The following is a 15,604-nucleotide window of genomic DNA, read 5'->3' as shown; positions in this document are numbered from 1 at the left end:
ATCACAGCAGTTGCAGCGAGATTCTCAGTATCAAAAAACATTCTACTGTGTAGTATCGCTGGATATTTTTAAAGCCTTAACACCTTTGGGCAAGCCTGTTCGGTTTTTCAAAATACGACTGACGAGTAAGAATTTACAGGGTGCTACACACTAAAAAAAAATCCTTTTCTTTTTTGTTAAGTTCATCTTTCCCGATATCAAGTTATTTGCAACGATATGTATTTTTAAACTAGCCTCCCTTTTGTCTAACCCTTTCTTGTCCCTCTTTCCCTTATTCCATCCTCTAACACTCCTTTTTTTTCTTTACCCCTGATATGCCTTTCAACCCTTTAAGTCATGATTCATTTCCTTCTCTACCCCTCTGTTGGCTTCCAACGTCTTCCCCCCGCAACGTTGTCTACGAAGTACTCCTCCCCATTAACTTCCAAGGACTACCCCCGTTGTCTTCTGAGAACTCCCCCGTTGACTGCGAAATTCCTCCCCCCGCTGACTACGAAGGACTCCTCCCGTTGTCTTCTAAGAGCTCCCACCGTTGACTCTGAAGGACTCCCCCCTATCGTCCAAATCTCCCTCACCCATTTTGACCGCACCAGGCCCCTTATTTAGTATTTTTTTCTTTCTTTTTTTCTTTTTTTTTTTATTCTTTTCCCCACCTGGACTCGAACCTTGTACCTCCCACTCTTAAGCGAATCCCCTTAACCACTACACCACACCGTACGCTGTTGAAAACGCTCATCTCTTTTCTTAGTATCATACCTTACTGGTCCCAGTCTTAGCGCTAGTGCTCGATTGAGGGTCGATCGTGAGGGTGACAATAATTTGTAGTAAACAAGAACGTTGTGGAATGATGCTGTCAAAGCAAAAGACATTTTTTTTAAAGGATTCTCAGAATAAAGCTACGCGTCTTACAACTGTGGTGACACAAATATATAAGGCATGAAATTAAAAACTCCAGGGATTAAAGCTGGATGTGTTAGTAATTCGTTCTTAATGCTCTGTATTGACAACAAATATTAATCTTGTGCTGATATTTACCGTCTCCTGCAAACCTTAACGACTTTCGTATGATTTTTTTTCTTTCACTACAGACCAAAGGCCAAAACATGAACTCGTGTAATGAAAAGAGCAGAATGGTTTGCTTGTGAGGGACTCTGTAAGCGCATTGATTCGTGACCTGCCAAATGAAGAGACATAAATTTTACTGGCGTTTATTTTTGTCTTTGTTTTTATTTTTTCATTTTCCAAAGATTTCGTAGACAAGTCCACCAAAGCAGGCGTCTTTGAGATGTGTGTCCAATGGTTCCAGCCAGAACTCGACTGTGTGTTCGTGGGAGATCCCGAAGACACACAGTCACAGCCAAGCCGAGCTGTTTGGTTCTTGTACGGCTTTAATAACAAGGCCCTGGACTTGACAGTAAACCCAGTCTCCGGCCAAGTCATAGCCGGGCTGTGTTACGTGATAGAGTCTCCTGCTCAGGCCCTCCACGAGAAGCTCATGGTAACGTTAGAAACTGCCGAAAATGACCTGGCGCTGCCTGTGCAGAGCTCACAGACGACAGTTGGAATTACTGATCAGAGTAAAGGTAATTTTAGCATTTAGCATCTTAACACCCAGTTTTGTTTATTGTTTACTTGGGAATACGTCTTCATTCATTTATGGCGTAGAGGGTAAGATAACTGAATTCCGATTGGTTTAGATAAGTTGTTGTTTTCTGAAGTAACATAGCACCGAAGAAGAACCGAGATCTTCCCGACGATTTTTGAACGCCATTTAAAGGTCACCGAATTTTCCCGATCCCCTAGAAATTGCTCAGTGTTTAAGCCATTACTTATGATTAAGTCTGCGTTCGAGCCTTATGAACCATGGCCGGCGCTTACCTCAGGCTTCCACTAACCTCCCTCCTTAGTAATGCCTTAGCACCCCTCCCTTGGGTTCTGTTCATATATACCTTTTTGTTAGCTTGTTAGCTCCAATCTTCTTCACCGTCACTGATCAGGACTTAATTAACTTGATGAGGCCAATTAGAACTTGGTACCGAGGCTCAGAGAAATAAAACTAGAGAAATCGCATGGATGTTGAGGGATAAATAATTGATTTCTTTTCTTCTATTCCTCTCGGAGCGAAGTTAGAATTCTTTTTTTTTTTTTAATTGTCCTATTTGCATTGCAAATATTTTTACCCTCATTTGATATTCATGTTGCTCGCCACGTTTGCACGAGGTGTTTGGAAGTTCGGTTTCTTGCTTCCAAAATTTACCTAATGCCGCTTCTACACTAAAAGAATCGTGTTCTAACTTGTCCGAGATAGATACTTTTGTTGGAGGAACCTTCTGGAACGAAAATGGATCGCATGTGGTACTTGAGAGCCTGAAACGGCAAGCCAACTCAAGTTGCGAAGTAACCTCACAACGTACTTTTGCTTGCTCGTGGTATGTGTAGAAAACTTATGCTTTATTACTCATTTTATGTCAGACCGTTGAAATAATTTCAAAGAATTTGATACGTCTATTTAACTAAACTGGATAAACAATTCATGCCGGTACAGCACAACTAACTTTATACTGGTGCTGAGACTTCAGTACTTAAGTATCAAGAACGAACACGGAGAAGGAATTAAAACAGCCCCGGTTCAGATTTTGCAGCTCTTTTCCTTCATAATGTTTTTCAAATTTCGTCATGTTTCGTTACGATAACATCATATTGTCTTTTAATTTGTACTTCTTATCAGGCAATGAAACAAAAGACACTGGAAGAGTGAAAGATCAGTGATGAAGCAAAATACAACCATGGCAGGTCAGTTCACGTTTCCCTTACTCTTGCATGGAGTAGGAAAGTGTTTACGATGTACAATGATCTACAATGGGGTTAACAGGGACCTGCTCGTGTCTACTGAATCCCTATTCTTGTGATAATTTCTCTTCGCTCAGAGCGAATACATTATTTACTAGCAAAATTCTAAGGCTGATGGGGCTTCCTCTCTAGATATCGTAATTTATTTATTATTTATTTATGTACTGGCATCACTTCTCGTTGTTTAATGTTACTCTGAAAGAAACCATAACCAGTTATAATTTGCTCATGAAATCATATTTTGTGTTATTCAGGCAGACTTGAAGTTCATCAAGTGAAGAATTAGAACAGAGAAAGATCTAAGAAGGACCTATATAAATCTCCAGCAGGTCAGTTCATGTTTTCCTAAATTTCGAATGGAGTTATAAAGCTAGTCATGTACTATACATAATACAGAGAAGAGTAACCAGTTTTGGCAAATAACCTGTTCTTGTTTATAATTTCTTTGCCCAATAAGAGCATTGCTTTTAGTTTACGTTACGTTATGCAATATGTTATGCTGTACGTTTTGCGTTACCTAAGGCGTTTCAGTTGTCGAATTCGAATCCAGTGCTCTGATCTAACCAGTCTACAAATTTAACTAAATTCCTCTCTGTTTAAGGAACAACGAAATTCAGAAAGTATCTTATAGTCATTACTATTTAGAAATACATCGTTACTGCAAATAATGTTGATTTAGCTAATGGAAATTTTCTGATCTATTTTCTTACAAATGTGATTTAAATCTAATTTCTCCTTACAAAATCTGCGCATTGTCAACAAACAGGTGATAAGAATATCTAGACAAGGTTCATGGGATAGGATGAGGAAAGCTTTACGTAGTTAAAAACAAAACAAAACAAAACAACACGAAGCTTCAGTATGATATATGAAACATTTTTCTTTCTTTCTTTTAGGGTTTCTGACCATACAACTAACGGAAGATAAAAGCAAAGACATGACACTGGAGGCAATACTAAGAAGATAGGACACTAAAGACCAGGCATAATTCATGAGGGACAAAAGTAAGACAGACAGAGATTTTTTCAAGCCAAAAAAATAGGACGTGTAAGATAGGATTTTTTTTCTTTGGACTAAACGTCAGGATCGCAAAAGTTTTCAGCTCGCAATTAAGCAAAACACGAAGGCTTTCTATGAAAAGGGACCGGCCCAAAAAAATTATTTACAGTTACGTTTTGTATGGAATGTTTCGTTAGCTTAGCTTTGCAAATTTCGATTCATTTTGATCCAGTTTTAATCCAGTTTTAATCCAGTTTTAATCCAGTTTTAATCTTTTGCCTTTGTTCACGATGCCAGAGTTTGGTGGATTGTGTGACGGACGCGTACGTGACTCTTGAACATCAGTGGTGTTGCGTTACACTATCGACCGACGAGAATATGTTGGTAAGGCTTTGTGCGGAAATTTCAATACACAGCATTGCAACAGGACAGTTAACTGTTAATCGAGCTAATAAAGATTGTAAAGTGCCTTTTGATATTTTGTTGGCTTGTTTAGACAAACAGTAAGGCAGCAAGGTACCAAACGAGACTTTATTTTCGTTATTTTCTGAGTTAGTAGTTAAAATACGGCAACATTTCCTGGATTTGAATAATTCCTGTGCAAAACTTTATTAACATATTCTCAACGGTCGTTAGTGTAGCGCAACACCACAGTTGTTCAATAGTCACGTACGTTTCTTTCATATGATTCACCGAGTTCTCGTATCGTGAGCTTCGAAATTCTTTGATTTTCCTCGAGAAGAAAATTTGTATAGTCAGCCTTCGTGTTTAGAATCACAATTTGTTTTAAAAGTCTCTTTCAGAATGAATTGTCTTGTTTATTCAAATTGTCCAAACCAAAAGCAATTTTAAAAGTCTTCGTGAACCAGAATTAGAAGAAAAAAAAATTGCTGCTAATTTTTCGTCGAGTTAGCTTTGTACAATGTCATTTCTCTTGTTTATTAAATATTTTTTGAAAAAATTGTTTTGACTGCCTGAATTTACTCTAAGGTTAATCTTTGTCAAATGTTTTAACTTTCCCGCCAAAAAACTCAGAAAAAATACGGGCGCCTATAATACGCATGCGCCAACTTTTTTTGAAAAAATTACTTCTTGTTAACATCTGTATAAATATTTTTAATTTTCCGCCAAAAGACTTAGAAAAATACGGCGCCTAAAATACACATGCGCCATTTTTTTTTTTTCAAAGATGTAATTTAATTCTAAGTTATACTTAACTTGATGGTCAATAAATGTAATATTTTATTTCTTTTATAATCTTTATTAAGTAAATAAAATATTTCAAATAATAAAGTACTCACAACAAGTCTTTCATTTCAATTGTTTTATTCATCTTTAATTTTCTACTTACAATAGTTAATTAGTCAATGAAATTTAATTACAAAGGTGTCATCAAAAAATTTGCCCTATATATACTAAGACTTTTGGCGGGAAAATTGGAAAAAATTTGCACAGCGTTTCCCCTGACAACTTTTCTGACAAAAATTTTAAGGGGGCACCCCTTGAATTTTTCCCGCCAAAAAAATTTTTACATATACCATCTTGAACACAAACTAACGGAAATTTTTGATTCCAATCATTCGAATTTTTTTTTTTAAGTTTTTGAATCCAGTGAACATTTGATTGTGTTCAAGATGGTATATTCCATGATGGCATCTTGTTAAATAGTAAGCCGTAAGATAACGAGCTGCTAGAAACCTATTTACAGAAATGAGAAGACCAAGTTAAATTTGTACAACAGCAAAGTTTCTGCACAACATCGAGAAGGTGAAAACATTTCTAAATCGATATATTTACGAAAGCTCATATAGCCGGGTAAATTGAGCCCCAACTATATAAACTCTCTTAACTATAGCGATTCCAAAACGTCGTCACCTTCTCAATGTTGTGTAGAAGCGTTGCAGTTGTACAAATGTAATCTTGCTCTTCCCGTTTCTGTAAATAGGTTTCTAGCTGCACGTCATTCACAGCTCAACGATTTAACGTGATATCATCATGCAATATATTTCAAGAAGATAGCAAAGGCAAGCCATGAATCCGATTACTCCAACGAACATTAAACAAACCACGAAAACTTCAGTCTAGTCCTAGAATTTGAAAATTTTTAGATCTTCCGTAACTTTTAGCCGAGATGAAAAACCAATACCCGACAAATAATAGGCCAATTTAAGAGAAACTGTTCATGGCTTGCTTCGTTATCTTCTAGAAATAACTTTCAGCGAGGTGTTAAAGGTTAATGTCTGGTTATCAAGCTTTAAAATGTATCTATATATCCTATGGCTTCAGATGTAAAACTTTGTCATTTGCGAACGAAAGCAAAATCATTTTAGATGAATCGGAAAATTGAAAAGCAATATAGCAGGTATTTTGAACAATTTTCTTCGTAACAAACGATAGAGATAAAATTGTAGAACAATCAGACAATTGGAACCAAGTTTTAAAAATCAAAGATGAAAAAGTGAATACTTTTAGTAAAAGTGTTTCTTAGTTGCGGACGAAAGCTGCAACGTCATTTTTAGAACAATCAAACAATTAAAGCTAGTTTGGTGACAATGGATGTAATAGTGAATACAAATGATAGCCATAATAAAGAATCAGACAACTGAAACCAGGTATTGAAAATCAAAGATGAAATAGTGAATACTTTTTGTGAAAATGTCTGTCAATTGCGGACGAAAGCAATAACATTTTAGATGAATCAGAAAATTGAAACTGCAGTTGTGTAAAGCAATAGAGTAACAGCGAGTGTTTGGAAAATTTTTGTCCGTAGCAAACGATAGCGCAAAAATTTTAGAACAATGAGAAAATTACTGCTACATTTATGATGATAAATTATTAGTGAATACAAAGGATAACAATAAAATTTTCAAAGAATCAGACAATTAGAACCAAGTTTAGAAAATCAAAGATAAAAAATAGTGAAATTGTCTGTCGGTTGCGAACGAAAGCAGCATTTTAGAGCAATCAGGCAATTAAATCGGAGCTGCATTTTTTCTCTAGAATATTCCGACAATTGAAGCTGCATTTCAAAAAAGTAATAGATCTGACAGTAATGAAAGCAAAAAAAAAAAAAAAAAAATGGAAATTTAGACAATTAGACCTAAAGTTTTCGAAACGCGGTAATGGAAAGAGTTGCTTGATACCAGACATAATTCATTACAGCCTCGCTGGAAGTTAAACAAGAGGATATATTTGGTTTCTGGTTGATCTTTATACCCTTTGTCCCCTCCCGAAGAAACAATTTAAACCGACCGGTTTCCGTACGGAAATGAATACAACAATATCTGCCGATAAATCAAGTACTTTCTTGATATCAAGATCAATCCAGAAACCAAATATCCTCTTCTAAACTTATTTACTCAAGGTGGCTCTGCATGTCAATACACAACAAACGTCAAAAGAAATGTCCACGCATTTTACTGCAAGTGTATAAAAAAACCGAGAAAAAAAGAAAAGAAAAAAGCTTTCAATAATAGGTGATCATGTCAACAAATGCGTAAGATGTTTAGAAATTAACTTGAAAGAAGTTGTTACGAAACTCAGACTTACCAACGAATCGCTAACGATTCCTGGAATAAGTTGAAGTGTTTCAAAATTTCAACTGACGTAGGAAGAAACGATATTACTTGTTTGATAGTTATACTGAGCAAATTTAGTGAGCTTCAAGCTACAGCATTTTCAAATGAATTGGATCATTAATAAATTTTGAGCAAGGAAAATGCACTTTCAACATTTAAAATTCACATAGATTAATAGCAATGTGTTTCGTTTGTAGAAGCTCTGTGACCTTTTTGGGAGAAAAAGGAAAATCTAAATATGTTCAAGCGAATTGGACTGTAAAGTGAAAAATCGATCTTGAAAGAGACTTTTTAATTTCTTGGCTGACATGCTAAGATTTCAGAAGTAGAAATAATTATTCTATAACTTAAAGCGTTTGAGTAAGCTTCCAAACTGAAGTAAATTTTTATTGAACAGTCGTGTGATATTGTTATTGAGTAAGGGCATTGCCCTCCAACAGGCAGTTCGCTTCATAAATTGAAACTAGGCCTTCGTAAAACCTCAGTGCTTAATGCGATTTTGGAGAACACGACAAATCAAAACTCAGCATTGAATTGTTTGCTCAATATTTGTCACAAGACAATTTGTTATGATTGACATGATCACGTAACTTATGGTTGTCAAAGTCCAATTGCTATCACGGTTTGATTTCAACATGCATTGCCACCTTAAAATATTCTACAAAGGCTATCGCCTAGTGACATGTTTTCAAATTTAGGAGAGTTGAGCGATTGTAAAACAATTTGGAATTCTGCAAGAAAAAAAAAAATTAAAAACACTCGAATCTGACAAAATAACGTAGCAAAACATGAAATATCTATGCCGATAAAATTTAATTTAATCAAACTGATGATCGCTCGATCCAAGAAATAAAACTCCCCGCAATTTGAAAACATGTAAGAGATGATAACTGAAAGCGGTTGAAACCTTTCCGGCAAAAATGGCAGAAATAATTAATTAAACCTCATTACCAAATTGAAATGTTTTACGCGCCCAAATGTCACTCGAATGCAAATGTTTCAGCGAAGAAAAAAATCAAACCGTTAAACAATCAAAATGATTATAGACTACGAAGTTTTGACCTCGAATATAACTTTCTAATCGCAAGACTGCCATTTCGTATCGGGAAGATTTCAATTTAACCAAATTCTAAAATGCTATTCTCAACTTTGTCTTCATCCTCGCTGCTCGAATCCTTTTAATCTCCTCCTGTCTTGCTGACAAACCCTGAATATAGAAGAGATAAAAAAAATTGAGTAAGGAACAAACCCAAGGGTGGAAACTGAAAAGTGTAAACAAGAAATAAAATAGTTTACAATGAACTGGTAAACACGAGTGCGCGTTGACAAGTACTAGACAAATTTTAACAAAGAAACGCTACTTTCGAAAGGAAAGCCAAACTCTTGTAAAAATACCTGCTACTAACTTTAACGTCTTGTATGGTTCCTGAACTAGCTTCTAACGTACGTTTTACTCCGTTACTAAAGCAATGAGGTTGTTCTGAAGCTCGAGACGAAACGTAAACCGAGTCCGTCGAGCGCACGGGACATGACTTCGAGCCGGTATTTTTGGCAGAAATGTTACTTGCGAAGGTAGAATGCAAATAAATTAGCACTAACCATTAACAGAAATGGATGTCAACCGACTGTCCTTCCCCAAACGTGGCCGCCATTTCTTCTTCAAAGTAAGAGTTTGCTTCCCGTGTAGAAGGGAACTGTACACATCTCACTCCGACGCCAAACATCTCAAAATGGCAAACAAGCACCTCAGGTCAGCAATAGTCATCATGAATATGCAAAATAAAATTAGACCAATCAGCTAACAGGCACGTCACGAATTCTAAAGACAACACCCTTTGCACGATTACTCTGAGAAAGTTTTGCATTTTCTCTGTTTATATAGAGCTCACGTGAAATAAACATAACACATAATTTTAAAATATTATCTACTTTTTTGCAGTTCTTGATCAATTTCAATCCCTCTCCTTCGTTTGTAACCCATCAAGATCCGTTATTTTATAGTTCTTAGCCTACTGGATACAAATTAATAAAGACAGTGTACAACAAAAAAGAAACAATAAGCTGCATATATTTTACGATCAGCCAGATTTGCTGCTCTCTCTTAAAATGTCTTTTCATCCCTAACTCGGTTGAAACACAAAAAAAGAAGATTGCAGGAAAAAAAAAAAGGGTCAAACACAAATATAAAAAATAAGGAGTCTCCCTATGGGGGCTGACACCATTTCCTTCCAAACCGAAGCTCGGAAATGTAGCCACTGGGCTACAGGGGGACTCCTTGAATTGGGTAGCAAATTTAACGGTACCTATAAACAAATGAAATGTAGTTTTTATTGGCAGCCTCATCTTGCATTGCTTTGGAAAATATGTAAGGAAAAAAAATGAAAGACCTTGATTAAGTTATAGAGTCTCTTTGAAATCCCTTATTAAAAAACAGACAAACAAACAAACAAACAAAAAAACATTTCTATTGAGGTCCGTTCTTTTTTAGATCTTCGCCTGCTGGATACAAGCCAATAAAGACAGCTGACATCAAAAAATAACTAATAAGCTGAATACGTTTTACTGTCAGCCAAGTTTCTTGTCCTTTCTTAAAAGGTCTTCTCATCCCTAACTTGGTTGAAACAAAAAATAAGAAGATTGCACGAAAAAATAAGGAGTCAAACACAAATCTGAAAAAAAAGGAGTCCCCCTATGGGGGCTGACACCATGTCTTTCCAAACCGAAGCTCGGAAATGTAACCACTGGGCTACAGGATGACTCCTTGAATTGGGTAGCAAATTTAATGGTACCTATAAACAAATGAAATGTAGTTTTTATTGGCAGCCTCATCTTCCATTGCTTTGGAAAATATGCAAGAAAAAACATGAAAGACCTTGATTAAGTTATAGAGTTTTTTTGAAATCCCTTATTAAATCTTTCCCGAGAAAAAAAAAAAAAAAACAGACAAACAAAAACATATTTCCATTAAGGTCCGTTCTTTTGTAGTTCTTCGCCTACTGGACACAAGCTAATAAAGACAGCTGACATCAAAAAATAAATAATAAGCTGAATACATTTTACGGTCAGCCAAGTTTCTTGTCCCTTGTTAAAAGGTCTTTTCATCCCTAGCTTGGTTGAAACAACAAAAAAAGAACATTGCGCGAAAAAATAAAGGAGTCGAACACAGATACGAAAAAAAAAGGAGTCCCCCTATGGGGGCTGACACCATGTCCTTCCGAACCGAAGCTCGAAAATGTAACCACTGGGCTACAGGATGACTCCTTGAATTGGGTAGCAAATTTAACGGTACCTATAAACAAATGAAATGTAGTTTTTATTGGCAGCCTCATCTTGCATTGCTTTGGAAAATATGTAAGGAAAAAAATGAAAGACCTTGATTAAGTTATAGAGTTTTTTTGAAATCCCTTATTAAATCTTTCCCGAGAAAAAAAAAACAAAAAACAGACAAACAAAAACATATTTCCATTAAGGTCCGCTCTTTTGTAGGTCTTCGCCTACTGGACACAAGCTAATAAAGACAGCTGACATCAAAAAATAAATAATAAGCTGAATACATTTTACGGTCAGCCAAGTTTCTTGTCCCTTGTTAAAAGGTCTTTTCATCCCTAACTTGGTTGAAACAACAAAAAAAGAACATTGCGCGAAAAAATAAAGGAGTCGAACACAGATATGAAGAAAAAAGGAGTCCCCCTATGGGGGCTGACACCATGTCCTTCCGAACCGAAGCTCGGAAATGTAACCACTGGGCTACAGGGGGACTCCTTGAATTGGGTAGCAAATTTAACGGTACCTATATGAACATGAAATGAAGTTTTTATTGATAGCCTTACCTTGCTTTGGAAAATGTGCTTCGAAAAAAATATAAGACCTTGCATTAGTGATAGGTTTTCATTGAAGTCCATTATTAAATCTTTCCGAACTAAAAAACTGACCTCCCAATTAAGATCCATGCTTTTGCAGGTCTTTGCCCATTGGATACAAGCTAATAAAGAGCGGCTTAAATGAAAAAAGACATGGCAAGATGCATTTATTTTACGGTCAGAAACCGTTTAATGTCCTTTTTCAAAAGGTCTTTCCACACCTAACTTGGTTGAAACGGAAAGAAAAAAAAAGATTGTACGAAAAATATCAATGGACTCCAACACAAACATGAACGAAAACAAATAATAATAATAATAATAATAATAATAATAATAAAACGAGTCCTCCTGCGGGGGCTGAATGCCATGCCCTTCCGAATCGAAGCTCGGAAATGTAACCACTGGGCTACAGGGGGACTCCTTGAAATGGGTAGCAAATTTAACGCACCTATATGCGCATAAACTCTAGTTTTTATTGACAGCCTCATCTTGCTTTGGAAAATGTGCGATGAAAAAAACGAAGGTTCTTGCATTAATTATCGGTTTTTGTTGCAGTCCATTAGTCAAATAAAAAAACATTACCTCCCAATTAAGATCAGTACTTTTGCAGGTCTTTGCCTTTTGGATACAAGCTAATAAAGAGCGGCTTAAATGAAAAAAGACATGGCAACATGGTTATATTTTACGGTCAGCCCCTTATAAAAAGTTGACTCATTGCGTTGGTTTATATTGTACTAAACACTGGCTTTAAACTAATGAAACTTCACGAACGATCAGATATTGCTCATTAACCGAATTGTTGAAAAAAAGTGCTTGATCTTTAATTTGCAGAAATCGTCTTCTTTCAAAGATCTTTTGGCTTGATGATGCTTGGGGCCACTAAACTGAAAAATGAAACACGACTTATCACTACAAATGGTTTGTCTCCGTGTACTATTAAAAGAGTATTTTGTGTCTTGAGTGTCTTTCTTTGTGTCTTGAGTGTCTTTCTTTGTGTCTTGAGTGTCTTTCTTTGTGTCTTGAGTGTCTTTCTCTGTGTCTTGAGTGTCTTTGTTTGTGTCTTGAGTGTCTTTCTTTGTGTCTTGAGTGTCTTTCTTTGTGTCTTGAGTGTCTTTCTTTGTCTTGAGTGTCTTTCTTTGTGTCTTGAGTGTCTTTCTTTGTGTCTTGAGTGTCTTTCTTTGTGTCTTGAGTGTCTTTCTTTGTGTCTTGAGGACGTCCGTCTCGCATTGTTGCTCCTGGCTTGTGATTGGCCCGTCCACACCACGCTGGAGAAATTTGAAAATGGCGTTTTACTCTGAAAACGCATGCAATGTTTTCCATCCACACTACGCCTGAAAAATAATTTGAAATAATTTGAAATAATTTGAAAATGCAACAATCACCGGTCATTTTGGATTTGTGTTTGAGTAAAACTTGGGCAGGGAAATCACATAATTATAGCGTCCACATCGTTTTCGAAAAACACCGTTTTGAAAATGCTTTCGGTCCAACCTAAACAGGCAGCCAGCGTTTTCAAATTTCTCTGGTGTAGTGGGAACGGGACCGTTGTGTGAGTTTTAATTACTTTCTTAAACATCTAGTCAAGTAGTGTTAGTAGGCCTAGAGGAGTGAAATAGAGTATATTGTAATGCAAACTACCTAAAGTAATTAGTATCGGATTGTCATGTGATACTGCGTGAGTGAGCTATACTTCGGCCACCATGCACATAACCAGGCTTTCGGTTATTTCTCGCTTGTCGATTTCACTAAAGGACAACGTCTTCTCGACTTAGTTTCAAGTCCCTAGGGCTCGCAAATACTGTCCAAGCTCTTAAAAATCATGTCTAAGTAGGTCAAAATCAAAGTTTGCGCAGCCCGGTCCCGCTTCTCTGCAGTGTCTAAGTAAGCTATATTTCGGGCAGCATGCACGTAACCAAGCTTGCGATTTTTTTCCCTGTTTATTTCGATGAAAGACAAGTCTTTTGCCAGTTACTTTCAAGTCCTCAAAACTCCAAAATATGGTTAAAGCCTTTGGAAATCAAGTCTAAGTAAGTCAAAATCAACGTGTGGCGCATTTTTCTAAGTGTGGCGCATTGTTTCAAGTGTGGCGCATTTTTCTAAGTGTGCCGCATTTTTGTTTATATAGAGCTCACGTGAAAGAAACACAACACATCTTTTTCAAATATTATGTACTTTTTTTGCAGTTCTTGATCAATTTCAATCTCTCTCCTTCATTTTTAAAATGCATTCGGCAGCGTTTGTAAACCCTTAAGATCCGTTATTTCATAGTTCTTAGCCTACTGGATACAAATTAATAAAGACAGTGTACAACAAAAAGAAATAATAAGCTGCATATATTTTACGATCAGCCAGATTTGTGTTCTTTCTTAGAATGTCTTTTTATCCCTAACTCGTTTGAAACAAAAAAACAAAACAAAAAAAAAACAAAACAAAACAAAAAAAAGAAGAAGCTTGCACGAAAAAAAAAGGAGTCCAACACAAATATAAAAAATAAGGAGTCCCCCTATGGGGGCTGACACCATGTCCTTCCGAACCGAAGCTCGGAAATGTAACCACTGGGCTACAGGATGACTCCTTGAATTGGGTAGCAAATTTAATGGTACCTATAAACAAATGAAATGTAGTTTTATTGGCAGCCTCATCTTGCATTGCTTTGGAAAATATGTAAGGAAAAAAAATGAAAGACCTTGATTAAGTTATAGAGTCTCTTTGAAATCCCTTATTAAAAAACAGACAAACAAACAAACAAACAAAAAAACATTTCTATTGAGGTCCGTTCTTTTTTAGATCTTCGCCTGCTGGATACAAGCCAATAAAGACAGCTGACATCAAAAAATAACTAATAAGCTGAATACATTTTACGGTCAGCCAAGTTTCTTGTCCTTTCTTAAAAGATCTTTTCATCCCTAACTTGGTTGAAACAAAAAAAGAAGATTGCACGAAAAAAGAAAGGAGTCCAACACAAATATGAAAAAAAAAAGGAGTCCCCCTATGGGGGCTGACACCATGTCCTTCCGAACCGAAGCTCGGAAATGTAACCACTGGGCTACAGGGGGACTCCTTGAATTGGGTAGCAAATTTAACGCACCTATATGCACATAAACTGTAGTTTTTATTGACAGCCTCATCTTGCTTTGGAAAATGTGCGATGAAAAAAACCAAGGTTCTTGCATTAGTTATCGGTTTTTATTGGTCCATTATTAAATCTTTTTCAAATTAAAAAAAAAAAAATGACCTCCCAATTAAGATCAGTACTTTTGCAGGTCTTTGCCTATCGGATACAAGGTAATAAAGAGCGGCTTAAATGAAAAAAGACATGGCAACATGGTTATATTTTACGGTCAGCCCCTTATAAAAAGTTGACTCATTGCGTTGGTTTATATTGTACTAAACGCTGGCTTTAAACTAATGAAACTTCCCGAACGATCAGATATTGTTCATTAACCGAATTGCTGAAAAAAAGTGCTTGATCTTTTGCAGAAATCGTCTTTTTCCAAAGATTTTTTTGCTTGATAATGTTTGGGGCCACTAAACTGAAAATTGAAACACGACTTATCACTACAAATGGTTTCTCTCCGTGTACTATTAAAAGAGTCTTTTGTGTCTTGAGTGTCTTTCTTTGTGTCTTGAGTGTCTTTCTTTGTGTCTTGAGTGTCTTTCTTTGTGTCTTGAGTGTCTTGAGGACGTCCGTCTCAAATTGTTGCTCCTGGCTTGTGATTGGCCCGTCCACACCGCGCTGGAGAAATTTGAAAACGGCGTTTTACTCTGAAAACGCATCCAATATTTTCCATCCACACTACGCCTGAAAAAAATAATTTGAAATAATTTGAAATAATTTGAAAATGCAACAATCACCGGTCATTTTGGATTTGTGTTTGAGTAAAACTTGGGCAGGAAAATCACATAATTATAGCGTTCACATCGTTTTCGAAAAACACCGTTTTCAAAATGTTTTCGGTCCAACCTAAACAGGCAGCCAGCGTTTTCAAATTTCGCTGGTGTAGTGGGGACGGGACCGTTGTGTGAGTTTTAACTACCTTCTTAAACATCTAGTCAAGTAGTGTTAGTAGGCCTAGAGGAGTGACATAGAGTATATTGTAATGCAAACTACCTAAAGTAATTAGTATCGGATTGTCATCTGATACTGCGTGAGTGAGCTATATTTCGGCCACCATGCACATAACCAGGCTTTCGATTATTTTTCGCTTGTCGATTTCACAAAAGGACAACGTCTTCTCGACTTAGTTTCAAGTCCCTAGGGCTCGCAAATATTGTCCAAGCTCTTAAAAATCATGTCTAAGTAGGTCAAAATCAAAG

General features: G+C 36.4%; 1 protein-coding gene and 1 long non-coding RNA gene across 2 annotated transcripts in view; one reads left to right on the top strand and one right to left on the bottom strand.

Annotated features, from left to right (window-relative positions):
* LOC145503211 (uncharacterized) overlaps window positions 1-15,604 on the bottom strand; it is a 285,864-nt gene that overhangs the window by 120,476 nt on the left and 149,784 nt on the right. The gene's annotated exons all lie outside the window — the stretch shown is intronic.
* Window positions 2,221-5,112, top strand: LOC145503447 (uncharacterized). Its single transcript, XR_014051467.1, has 4 exons — window positions 2,221-2,429; window positions 2,729-2,793; window positions 3,105-3,179; window positions 3,747-5,112. It is a non-coding gene; the product is annotated as an uncharacterized LOC145503447 (long non-coding RNA).

This window comes from Orbicella franksi, chromosome 11 (genome assembly GCF_964199315.1).
Source record: "Orbicella franksi chromosome 11, jaOrbFran1.1, whole genome shotgun sequence".
Classification (NCBI taxonomy): Eukaryota; Metazoa; Cnidaria; class Anthozoa; order Scleractinia; family Merulinidae; genus Orbicella; species Orbicella franksi.
Note: the sequence above shows the minus strand (reverse complement) of the source record. Positions and strands in the feature narration are given on the sequence as shown.